General features: G+C 41.3%; 1 protein-coding gene across 6 annotated transcripts in view; it reads right to left on the bottom strand.

Annotated features, from left to right (window-relative positions):
• The window catches only part of LOC139995386 (uncharacterized), a 223228-nt gene that overhangs the window by 96583 nt on the left and 113943 nt on the right, over positions 1–12702 (bottom strand). For all 6 annotated transcript variants that reach the window (XM_072018791.1, XM_072018792.1, XM_072018787.1 and 3 more), the window contains one exon: positions 9813–9891. The gene's annotated coding sequence lies outside the window, so the exon portion shown is untranslated. The remainder of the gene's footprint in view (positions 1–9812; positions 9892–12702) is intronic.

Raw genomic sequence — 12702 nt, 5'->3', positions numbered from 1 at the left:
CCATCAATTTTTTATTGCTTTTCGTTCGGATTTCACTACCTATGGGCTGATACAAATGTATGAACTATGTATATATGGGCTGTGTGTATTTAAATTCTTACAAATGCATTAGTAATAATGCAGCGCATAAATTGAGGATTGGTACATTTTGCAACTGAGTATGTTTAATGGAATGCTCCCATTCATTTCTTAATATTGCTTTTAGTTCGTGTTTTACAACGTATGAACTGACACAAATATACGAACTATGTATATGTGGGCTGTTTGTTGTTAAATTCTCATAACTGTATTATTATAAATTGAGAGACTCTACAACTAGGAATTTTATAATTCAATATATTTAATGGAATGCTTCTATTTATTTTTTAATATTACTTTTAATTTGTCATCTACTGTCCTTCCAATCTTCGTGTAGTCAAGTCAACGGTCTTATCCTAAGAGCAGTCATCTACTGTTCTTCCAATCTTCGTGTAGTCAAGTCAACGGCCCTATCCTAAGAACAGTCATCTACTGTTCTTCCAATCTTCGTGTAGTCAAGTCAACGGTCTTATCCTTAGAGCAGTCATCTACTGTTCTTCCAATCTTCGTGTAGTCAAGCCAACGGTCATATCCTTAGAGCAGTCATCTACTGTTTTTTCCATCTCAGCGCGGTCATCTACTGTTTTTTCCATCTCAGCGCAGTCATCTACTATTGCTACACATTTAGATCAGTCAAATCTATTGTTCTTTCAATCTCGACATAGTCATCTACCGTTGCTGCAAACTTAGGCCTCACGACGGTCTACGCGACATTAATTTAATCAATTTCTTGCTTATACGAAGCAACTAGCAAGTATACGATTATCAAATATATCTTCCGACACGGCGCAATAATAAGTGTAAGAAATTGTTGAAAATATAAATCTTATAAAACTGTTGATTACAGTTTTATTACACAACAAACACCCCTATTATCCTACAAGAAATAAGGGGATCGACCTGTTCGTGGTGTCGATTGTTATAATCGTAACGAGAATTTACGACTCTCGTTGACGCGCTTCAACGCGATCGCGTCTCCCCGCGACTGGACGAAAAAACAATATGTATTGACAACTAAGTGATTGCGGGTTTGGTCAATACCGCCTAATGGCAAAATCCGCATTCACTTAGTTGCCAACCCAACAGTAACATTCTCATAACTGTATTGTTATAAATCGAGGATACTCTAGGATTAGGAATTTTATAATTCAATATGTTTAATATAATGCTTCTATTTATTTCTTAATATTGCTTTTACTTCGTGTTTTACAACGTATAGACTGATATGAATGTATGAACTATGTATATATGGGCTGTATGTAGTTAAATCTTCGTAACTGTATTATTACGAATTGAAGATACGGCTAGACATTTTGTAATTCAATATGTTTAATGGAATGCTTCTGTCAGTTTTTCAATATTGCTTTTACTTTAATCTTTACGTATAGATTGACGACCATATGAACTATGGATACGAACGATCTGTTATACAATAGTGGGTAACGAGCTTACTAAAATTGAATTTCTGCAAAAGATACTCTGTTAGGTAGTCTTTCTTCGCATGCTATGTACAATAACATAACAGTGATACACAGTAACGCAAGCGTTTACAAGCGAAGAGTTGATATAGCGAAAGAATCGACATGTTTCTATGCTACCGTAGCTATGTGTAAGCTCAGTTTTCCATTTTTGTTCTACGTTCATAAACTACGTAAGGCCAAGTCCAATGAAAACGACATAAATAAATAAATTAATGAATGATATAAAACAAGTTTTGGTCATGCTATATAATAAAAAAGTAAAAGTAAATAGAAAACAAAAGATGGAACAAAGTTTCTTCGTACAGCGCTTGGTTTTTGGCGAAAATCCAGATCGATACGGAAGTGATCGAAAAACGAGAAAATCCTTTGGACGGGCCGCGTGCAGGGTCCGTTGAATTTAACATCGTTGAATTTATTATCCGGCGTCGGAACAACATTAACGGGAACAGAAGAACGAGTACGAAGGGTGAAGCGAATCGTCGGGTAATTATATTCGCTGGTTTCCTCTCTCGTCCCTCCTGCAACGTTTCAGGGAAATTGTAACGCGATCCTCCCCTCCCGTCGTGCTGCACGGAGGGCATCCGATTTTAAATCAATTTCGCCACGTAATTGCACAGAAGCCGCGGATGGTTTGATTACGGAAGGAAAAGGCGATGGAAATTATCTCGGCGGGCTCCTCGTTCGGCTTTGAACGGATACTCGTGTACAAACGCACGAGCACACGTGTACACGTTACGTAGGGACGATTTCAATTTGGAACCCTTCCGCCGCCTCCTACTTGCCAGGTTCATTTGCGTTACGTTCGCAACCTACGCTCCAACACAACGGTAACCAGCCGCTGCTTACCTTATCCTTTCATTAAATTGGAAAGCCCCAGTGGATAGGTTCTTCCGGGGCTTTCCAATTTAGCCAAATAATCTTTGAATATCGCGTCATGATCCGCTGGACTTTGCCAGGCAATCGTTTCGCTATTTGTTTGTTCGTCGGGTAGTTTCACGTTCGATAAGAAAAATACGCATTGTAGACAACGTTACAAATACCACTGACGCTCGCACCCTTACTTTACCAGGTTTCACGTTCATCTCCGTTGTGTCAAGTTTCAGCGTCAAGTTGTACGAAAGTGATACCAAAAATCATTAGAAAAGAAGACATATCAAGTAACTGAAGAGTAGAGGGGAGAAAAACGAAAGAAAAAAGAAAAATAAAGTGGACAGGAAAATTGGATATGGATAAGGGTAGATAGAAATAGAATAGGAAAAGTGATAAATTAAAAATGAGAGATTAATACCTACAGAGAGAGAGAGAAAGAGAGAGAGACTGTGTAACTAATCATTGGACAATAAATTATTGCTATTACGCTACGGAAATTAATAAATTTGGACTTAATCTATTAATCGGTACGTAGGTGTTGCGACAAATACAGTGGTCAATATATTTCCTAGCCGCTGTAGCTTTTTCTGCGCGTTCATCGGTTCGCAAATATCGAGACAACATGGACTTTGTATTAAAATTCTTTTGTTTAATTATAAAGCGATATTAAGATCGCAGGGAAACGTACTTGTCAGGTTTCTTTGCCGCGATATTCGCGTTAAAAGAACCTGAATATTTCGTAAAAGGAAAAGGAATCGAAAATCACATCGACCCTCACGAAATTAAATTGGATCCAACAAATTAAATTCGATACACGCTGCTTTCTTCGTCCTCTTCTTATTTTCCGTGTGGCGAAAATCCGCCATTAGGATCGAAATCGCGGTCGCCTCTTACATTGCTGCGATGCACCATCCTCGCGTGCACTGTTCTATGCACGTCGGATGCACCGCTGCCAAAGAAGGCGTGAAAGCGGCACTTGGGCGCGTAGATTTTGCACCAGGTACGGGTTCCATCGTGGCGCATACAACGCACGTGCGTGTCGGTGAACGGAGAATCGACGATAAATTAGCATTATCGATACGGCCGTGTAATACGCGGCGTATCGTGAACGAAAAACCAGTCGAAACCTGCTACATTTAGACGTGAACGCGAAATTACGACCAGTTGGCTGACTGTCGAGGAAATTCAATGGGGACACTGTGTCCATATTTGTCTTCTAATCTGGACAACTTATTTTACGATCGTCGAATAGTTTCCTGATCGCTAATTAGAATAAATTACAGCGTCGTTTTGCTGGCTCAACGTTCCTTACGTGCAACTGTCGTCGTATATGCGTAAAGTCGACGTTGCGATCGTTTAAGCCCGTTTTCCTCAAATTCCAATTCTCCAATAAATGAACAAATTTTATGAGAATTAAACTAGCTTTAAATTAATCTTTTCTAGTTTTCAATTTCGTTGGTCGCGAAACGGTCAACTTGCTCCTTCTCAGGCATGTAACACGACGACCAATTATATTATTTATTCATATGGCTAACACACGCTTTGTTTTAGGTATAAATGCAACGTGAAAGAACATATCTCAATATATAATAAAAATACGAATCGTAATCGTAAAACGTTGATCGTGCGGAAGTGAAAACGAATGTAAAGCGTTTTTGATGTACCTGAATTTCTGAAACGTGGGCAACGATTTAGAGAAGAAGCGTAGCCGGAGTGCGAGCAAGTTGCTATACGATTAATACAACTATTACAGGCGTAGTTGGTTATGTGCATAGATGCGTGGAACAAGGGAAATCTCGCAAGCGTCCTCGAAGGAGCATCGAGCTTTAATACGTGGAGAATCCCCGAGCAGTCTACATAGTCGTTTACAATTTCGAAGGCGAACGTAGCAGCATCGACAACGAGTCTATTCCTATTCCAATGCAAACAGTCCAAGATCCGCTTTTGCGGATCGCAGTTGTGGCAAGTCGTCGTTGCTTTTTCTCGATCGAATTAGCATACAGTATTCGTATAATATCCTCATGTTATTATATAGAATATATTCCGTTTATATTACAAAATTGTAAATGAGTCTTCATATCGTATAGAAATGTGCAAAAAAGTACACAGAATTCGTATAATATTTAAAAACTGTATAGAAGAAAGTATTAGTTACAATTTAGGAAATAGGCGAAAGAAATTTCTATTTAATTATATCGATCGAGGTCAAGACGTTAAAACCCTCAAACCATAAAACGATCGCGTATCTACCCTCCATTGTCGTTGATTTTCTATCGAATTCCCAACTTTATGCAGCCGCGACAGGGAACAGATGTACCGCACCGGGGAAACGCTTTCCTTAATTAGTCCCGGCACGGTCAGGTGCAAACCAGGAAGTCGTGGACGTATACACAACTTTCCTTGCTCTCGCCGAGGGAGATTCATAGTTTGCGAATACGTACACGCGTGCATGTAGTCACGTAAAACATACGTGAGACACGGGAGGAAGAGATCTGGCTCGCAGATATATGCGAGCGTCTCTGCGGGATTCCCCGTTGCGAACGGCGCATCCTCACGCGCATGCGTATGCGCATGCGCACGTGATTCCGCGTCGCGTCTCGTACGCGCGTATTTTCGAATGGAAAGAAGAACGACGACTAACCAATATTTTTATTCCTTTCCACCGATAATGCTATTTATTCGTAAAGCAAATGAAGAGAATTCGATGAATATAAATTACACAATTTGTAACTACCGATAGACCGCGAATATTTATGCAATTTCAACTCCGTTGATAAAACGTTCCCACTATCTACTAATACGCAGGATGTCTTTCGCAATTGTCAAACGGTAGAAAATGGATAATAATTTTATGAGGTAAAATTCAATGGTTTCGAACGATACACGAAAGTTTCGATTATTTTGAGCTTAAGGCTTTGAACAGGTACACCGGGTAGAACGTCAATCCGACTCGGCAGCCTGTCCTTCGGCATCTTTTGATACGACTCGCCGATCAAATTAAACGACTTTCGGTCAGATCTGCCGTGTTGAGCATTCGTTTAGCGAACCATCGCCTCGGCGTAAATGGAGGCCGTGGGGTTTGAAATCCATAGTTTCGGATCTGCCCTGAAGAAATAGACTGCAACGTCTGCGCAAAGAGCGAACACGATCGTACCCGAAAATCCAATATCACGACATCTCACCGTCGCGAAAGTTGCAAATACGAAATTTCGTGGTTATATTCGGCTGAATCGTCGGCTCGTTCGAAATCTCACAGCTCCGATCTCCTCGTTTGCCCAGGAATCCAATTGTAAGTTCATTACCACACACCAGCCATCGATCTAAATACTTATATTGCACCTGTCAAGACGCGAGCAGATCTTTTTCGCCCAAAAGACGCTATCGTTCGAGCGATCGTTCGAGGAAAGATAAACGCAATTAACGCGAGTCACCTTTGTAGCGGAGCGTGTCGACAGTGGAACGTACATAAATTGAACAACGGCAAAGGCGCGCGCGTCCTAAGTCGTGCACACAGTTGGGAAACCGGTTCCCGGTGGCATTTAGTGGCCACGTCGAGAGAGCCTGTGTACCGCATACGGTCGTGGAATCGGTTAAGTTACAACAAATTAACAGGTCGTTTATCGACTTCTTTCCCGTCGGCGAGGCCCATGCTGGCGCACCGTAGAAATAATTGAACTAAAAGCCGCAATTAATGGCCTGGTACCCTTGTAGACAATAAAGTAGCCGATCGTAAATAAATTGGCTCGCGCGAGTTACACGCCGGCTACCCAAACATTTTTCCTATGTTCCTTCTCGTACGTACACGTTCTACTTCGTTTATCGTTGGCCAATTGCTAACATCGATCGATATTTTCCAACGTGACTCACCTTTTAGGCTGATACTTTCTTCCATTCGGGAAGGATATCGTAACGAACACGAATGCGATTACGTATTCTCGGATGACAAAAATTTTCTTTTAAAATCTTCTTGAGATTGCGAGGAAATATTGTAAGGCACGCAAAATCTCTTTGCCAACGAGAAATAATCCATTCCAACTTACTGTGGTTATGCGTCTTATCAAGGGAATGACAATTATGTTCGTACTCTCTTTCTATTGTAGCTTCAGAGTTAGAGTTAAAGACACGAAACTCGAATCGAAGAAATCGAAATGAAAATTCAGATGATTGCAGAAATCTCTACGAAAGTAAAATCTACGAATCTCATTTCGACCACGTAGTACCTGCTTAATATTAATCGATTTATCTCTGAAGAGAAATTAGGGTAAGTTTACAGAGTACCTGAGTCATCGACGAGTCTCACGATCTTCCAAATTTCGTAACAAATACCAAAGCCTGATCCAACTCTAAGAAGTGTATTCCTCGAGTAAATAATCGAGGAACCTCGCGATCTTTTAATTTTCTAACGGTATCCATCCAAAATAGAAGGCAAATCGATCAACTCCACTTGTCATCGATTTCTCCGTATCTCGTTACCTAAACAAGACGTGAAAAAGCGATGCGAAACCGAGAAGACGATAATCTCGTAATTCGCTGAAACAAAACAGCACGTTTTTCACGTCGACGCAAACCTTTCGCGCAGTTTCACGCGACACTAAAAAATCAGCGTAATTCTCGTCATCGGCGGCGCGCATCAGCCAAGTGCATTGCAAAACGAACACACTCGCGCCTACGAGACGGCATTCGCCCATCGCGTGGTGGTACGTGATCGCCTGGAACTATCGTAAGGTCGTCGTTTACCTCTCGTTAGCGGCGCGCATGCAAGAGAAAGTGACATTTACCACCCAAGCTCTATTATATCTCTCCGCGTGTTTTTCTTTTTCTCTGTCTTTTTTTTTCCTTTATTTTTCATACGGACCCGGTGAATTAAAATTCTTTGAGGAGTAGCGTTCCAAGTTTCGCGCGGGTTACATCCTTTTCAACCGGTGGGACTCGAGACCATTTCTCTTAATATCCCTTTCAGGGACAGGGGTGCATGAAAAAGACGTTGAATACGCTGAAAATAACCGTCGTGCAGCCGCTTTCAGACCGCCCTGTTAACGAGCCCCGCTGCCAGCGATATTCCAACATTCCCATGCACACGTGTCGATACGACTAAAAATGAACCTGACGACGACGACTGTATCTCCAAGAGTTGCGTTATCGCCGGCCAGAATTCATATCGCTCGCGTCCCCATGCGTATCGCGAAACCTATTCTTGGCATTTGGCAATTTTAATTTCACCTCTTACATTCGCGATAGATAATTGTATGGAAACGTTGGCATAGAAATCTCAATGGTCCCGTTGATACAACGTTACTACGATGATTTTCTAACGACTACGACTACGACTAGGTTTATGCAAATTTATTTTACGAATACAATTAACTCTACGCCGATATAACGGGTCGCCGAGTTCCACGCTTTTCATCGTTTAATTTCTCTGAAACGAAGGTGTCAGACTACGTGGCTCTCGTTACTTGCGAAGCTGCGACTGGTAAAACACCGTTTGCTTTCGTTCAGTTCGGTTCTGAATACCACGAGGTGAGAAAGTGAACACTGTGCCCTCAGCGATTCGTATCGTCGTCCAGTCAAGTCCTTGGGCAAGCAAATGCCAACGTTGGAAAAATTGTACGTTGTAAATTGTTCGTGTCTTGTATGTCTTGTAACTTTCTTGCAATTTTATCTTTGAAAATAACGTTTCGAAATAATTCCCAATAGTAAATCATCCACTCAAAAATTTCGCAAATTTAAATCTCGAAATAATTATACTTTTACAAAGGTTGGCAAACTTCTTTATATTAAAGTGAAATCCTGCAATAACTTCCGTCGATATTTGTTTATTACGAAGCTACGTATCACCAAAGAAATTCCCATTTTTCCATAACATTGTCTGAAATGTTTATTCTTATTAAGAGAATGTTTAGACGTTTGATTAAAACGTCGCTTTGATTAAATGGTAAACTAGGAACCGTAACAAGCACCTCGGAATTCTTCCAGATTTTCTTAAAATCCAAAAAACGATAAGAAATCGCGCGTTACGTGAACCACGTTCATGAAAAACCATATAGTCGGTCGAGAGTTAAAAAGATCGAATCTAGGTAAATTATCGTCTCGCTTATTAAATATTAAAACGAGTAATACAATTACAACGCTTGACGTGTTTTTGCCTATTACGATGCATCTTACGCATCGTTGCGTCTTCAAATTCTTGAGAATTCTGGAGAAACGCACGAAGATCCGCAACTCAACGTTTCGACTCGACCGCGACTTTACACTGGAATTGGGACAGTATCGTGCCGGAACGTATTCAGAAGATAAAGAGCATTCAGAAATAGACAAACAAATCTGATACGACTTTCCTGTTTTTCTGTTTCGCTCATAGAGCGGAAGACAGAAGGCAGACATGGCGGAAGCTCCCTTTCGTTCGCCAGTAAAAGCTCGAGCTGTATACGGAATTTAGAGGTTTCGGTTAGTTCCGGATTAGATCCTGCCGGGTAACTTTATCCCTTTTTCCTCTTTCTACGTCATGCGTTTTCTACACCTCGATGCCAACGCGTATTTTCTCGTCTTACGTTCTATCACTTTGACAACGTCTTGCTAAATTGATTCGTATATTTTGGTATTCGAGCGATCCACGCGTTGTTAGCAGGAACATGTGGCTCTTTATTTGCGTTGTATAGCGCATTTAAACACTCTGCTCACATCGCCTTACGTAACTCTAAAAATCAATTGCGCGATCCCGTGTGAACTGGTCTGTTCCCGTCTCGATTCGCTGTGTGTAACTTAATTTTATGTTCCGTTGTGCTACGTTACTCTGCGCTCGCTGTAACGAACAGTCACATATCGATAAATAAACGATGATAGTAATAATAAAATGGAACGAAGTGGCCGTGTATTTACGAGCGAAAGTGTAGTACACGTGTAAGTAGCTTTATCTATGAACGTCAGAGGATTTTCCAGTAATAGCGTCGACGCATCCCATCGGTCGGTTTCCCACGTTTTCACCGAGATCCCATAACACGGATGTAATTCCCCGGCTTTTCTCGGCTTCTTGCCGTGGCAAGCAACCAGCATTTTACACCGTTCACGGAACAGAAACCGAAATTTCATCTACCAAGGAAATTCCATCCGAGAGGATATGCAAATATTCCGTGTTCCTCGGTCTTATGGGATTTCGTTCGATTTCTTTTACCTTAATAAGCCTCCGTCATTTCTTCCGCTCGATTTCTTTTATTTTCCTAATTCTGCTTACCAATTTCCGCATTCGATTTCTTCCTTTAACTTACGTACGTTCCACGATTATCGTCGGTATCGTACGCGTAATAAAACACGCGTTACGCATCGTGAACGAGGGTTTAACATTAGCAAAAATAAATAAATAAGCGAAATTACTCGATAGCTTACCCGTGCTTTACGAATGCAAGTAGAGCTTTTCAGAAATATCGGCGATCCTTTTCCACTGTCCCGCGCGCCAGTTTCATTTCTGAAACAGAAATAAATCGATCAGTTAATCCTATCAATTACTAGCATAATCGAGGATTTTCTTTATTGCTCGTATCTTTCTATTGGCAGGAGGGTAACGCAAAGAGAATCCGCGCTAAATTTCCGCGCGAGGTTGGAACGTATCGATTAGATAATTGCGAATTTCGTTAATTGCTCGTTCTCGAGGAACAACGAGTCGCGTGGATTATTATAGTTGCAGATTTTATTTATTCTACCAATTTTCTTAGCTCAACGACCAACTCTGAATAGCAGGTTTTATCGTTTAGATTTGAACAAGCCGATAGGTGGCTTTTTTAGAATTCTGTTGCACGTGCCCGGAGTGACGGAAAGATTAGTCTCGTTTGCTCGCGAAATTACTAGCACGATAATTTGCCCCGCACAGGGAAACGGTTATTTTAACTGAAAAATCAGCGGCGTTGGTAAAACTCGAGAAGAGCCGAGCAACAAAGACAGCGGATAATACGAGCGGAAGAAATGGTACGCGTTTTGTTTTGGAGAAGACTTGTTATTAACTTCGCTTCGTTTGTTCCTGCTTTGGAAAAGAAGACGCGAGGTAGAAGGACGGCAAATGGATCGAAATGTCGGTGAAACGGAAAACTCGCAGAAAGGTGTAATTTTTCTCGCGCGTCATTTCATATTCAAAATTGTCCTCGTTCCGAATTTCCGTTAAATCTGAATTCGATATCTAAAATTCGAACTGAAGTTCGAATTGAAATTCAGCTTCGCATTCAGATTCGAATCTTCGAACTGAAATTCAAATTGTCAAGTTGGAAATTAGATTGGAAATTCGAATTGCAAAGTACAGATCTATGGCTCGAAGTGGAAATTCAAGTTTTAAATTCGCGTCCAAATTTTCAAGATCGCGTTAAGAACGCGCGAACTTAAATCCGAATTTTAAATTCACCTTCAAACTTTCCACATCGCATTTGAATTGCCAAATTCCAAGTGTACGTAGACGGACGAACTTCGAATTCAAATCCAAGTATCCAAATAGAATTTCTTCGGATTTGAATTTTAATCTACAAATTCGAAATACGCGAACTTGAACGCAGAACGGTTTCTGGGACAAAATCTCCCAGGATTACCGCTTCGAGTATGCGTGGCAATTAAACGGATGTTTTTTTCTTTTTTTTTTTTTTCGTGGCCACGACACATAGATCAGAATAGAATATATTTTTACCGATCGTTTTGTCGGGCAGGCACGATCGTGGTCGCACGTGTGCGTTCTGCGTTGCAAGCTGCACTTGTTTTGCTTGACGCAATGCGGCTACAGTCGTGGTTCAGTTGGGAACGCGTAAACCGCGGCAGAGGATTCACGTTTTATTGTTCTGCCCGCTAGTCGAGGTACGTTCAACCATCGAAAATGATATAGCCTTTGTTTGGTGGGGCGATCATCGGTTCTGCCAACGCACCGAACCAACCAAACACGGTCCAACGCACGTCGATTCTTTTTGCTCCGAAATTTTAACACACAGCCGATCGTCACGCGCATATTTCATGGAAATAACAGCATTTAATAAATTGCTCGCCTTAACTCTGAAAATGTTATATTTTCGCAAAAAGAACTTCGCTTGGCGATCTTTATTTTTCCACGTTTTACATCCGTTGAAGCGAAAGTTTACTTAGCAACGATACCTTCAGGTTTACGTTCGATTTTACAAAAATTTCGCCGATACGCTGGCCATTTAGACGCTACACGGGGAAGCTGAGGTTATTTTAACACGTTCGTCGCCGTGTCGCACATATCCATACTTCCGTGGGGCCCCGTCACCGAAGGATGGTGACGCTTTTCTTGTTCGAGTTAATTAAATATGCGATATTATATATAAGGTATACAATATAAGGATATTAAAAACACATTATACCATACTTTTTATTAATTTATATTCTGGATAATACATTACATTATCCTATATCGTATGGTATTCGTTAAAACATTCCAAACACATTTGGGGTGATTTTGGGCACTTGGAGAAATAGTGCCTACTCTCTTCACTTTCAAATATATTTTCTCGCTGTTTACTGAACATTTTGAGGAGGAAAAACTCACCGATGTACGTCTCACAAGTATGCTTCTCGACTAAACGAAAGACCTGAGATATGTGCCATGAGATCCCTCGGAATACTCTAGCTGGATAACTTATCGCTTTCTCCATTTCAGAAATAAATAATCTTTTCTTTATAACGAATCGAAGGCGATAAACGATGAATTCCTGCTTGTCGCTCTATTTACGTTCTGCGTACCGGCGGTCGGATTTGAGTCCCGCAGGAAACTTGGCCGAATCACGCTGGACGACGAACGTGTTAAAGAACACGGAGGATCGTTCCGCGCGCTGGTTGTCAGAAAAGACGGGAATAACGTCGTTTCGAAGCCCTTCGCGAGATTATTCCATTTATTATCGTTTCGGATGCGAAGGAAATTACAGAAAATCACGGGATCGCGATAAAGCATGCTACGACACGTTCGATCCATTATCCATTTGCAGCTTGAACGTCGTCCTATCGCGCGATTCAGATCATCATCCGCTTCCGATTCGCGGAACCGATAATTCCAGCCCATCCAACATTACGTTCTCTCGTCAATTCGACACGTCGTTAAATAACTGGACGAGAAGATCCGCTTGATCGGACAAATGAGCCGGAACACGGCTTAATTCGACGATGATTAACGCGAAAAGAGACGAGAACACGGGAAGACAAAACCACGGGACAAAAGTAGAAACAAGGATGAGATTTTAGAGGGTGGAACGGCGATGAAACGACTTATTCACGCGTTTCTGGCTTCGCATAA

This window comes from Bombus fervidus, chromosome 16 (assembly GCF_041682495.2).
Source record: "Bombus fervidus isolate BK054 chromosome 16, iyBomFerv1, whole genome shotgun sequence".
In the NCBI taxonomy this organism is placed as follows: Eukaryota; Metazoa; Arthropoda; class Insecta; order Hymenoptera; family Apidae; genus Bombus; species Bombus fervidus.
The sequence above is the reverse complement of the archived record's forward strand: the minus strand, read 5'-3'. Positions and strand labels throughout refer to the sequence as shown.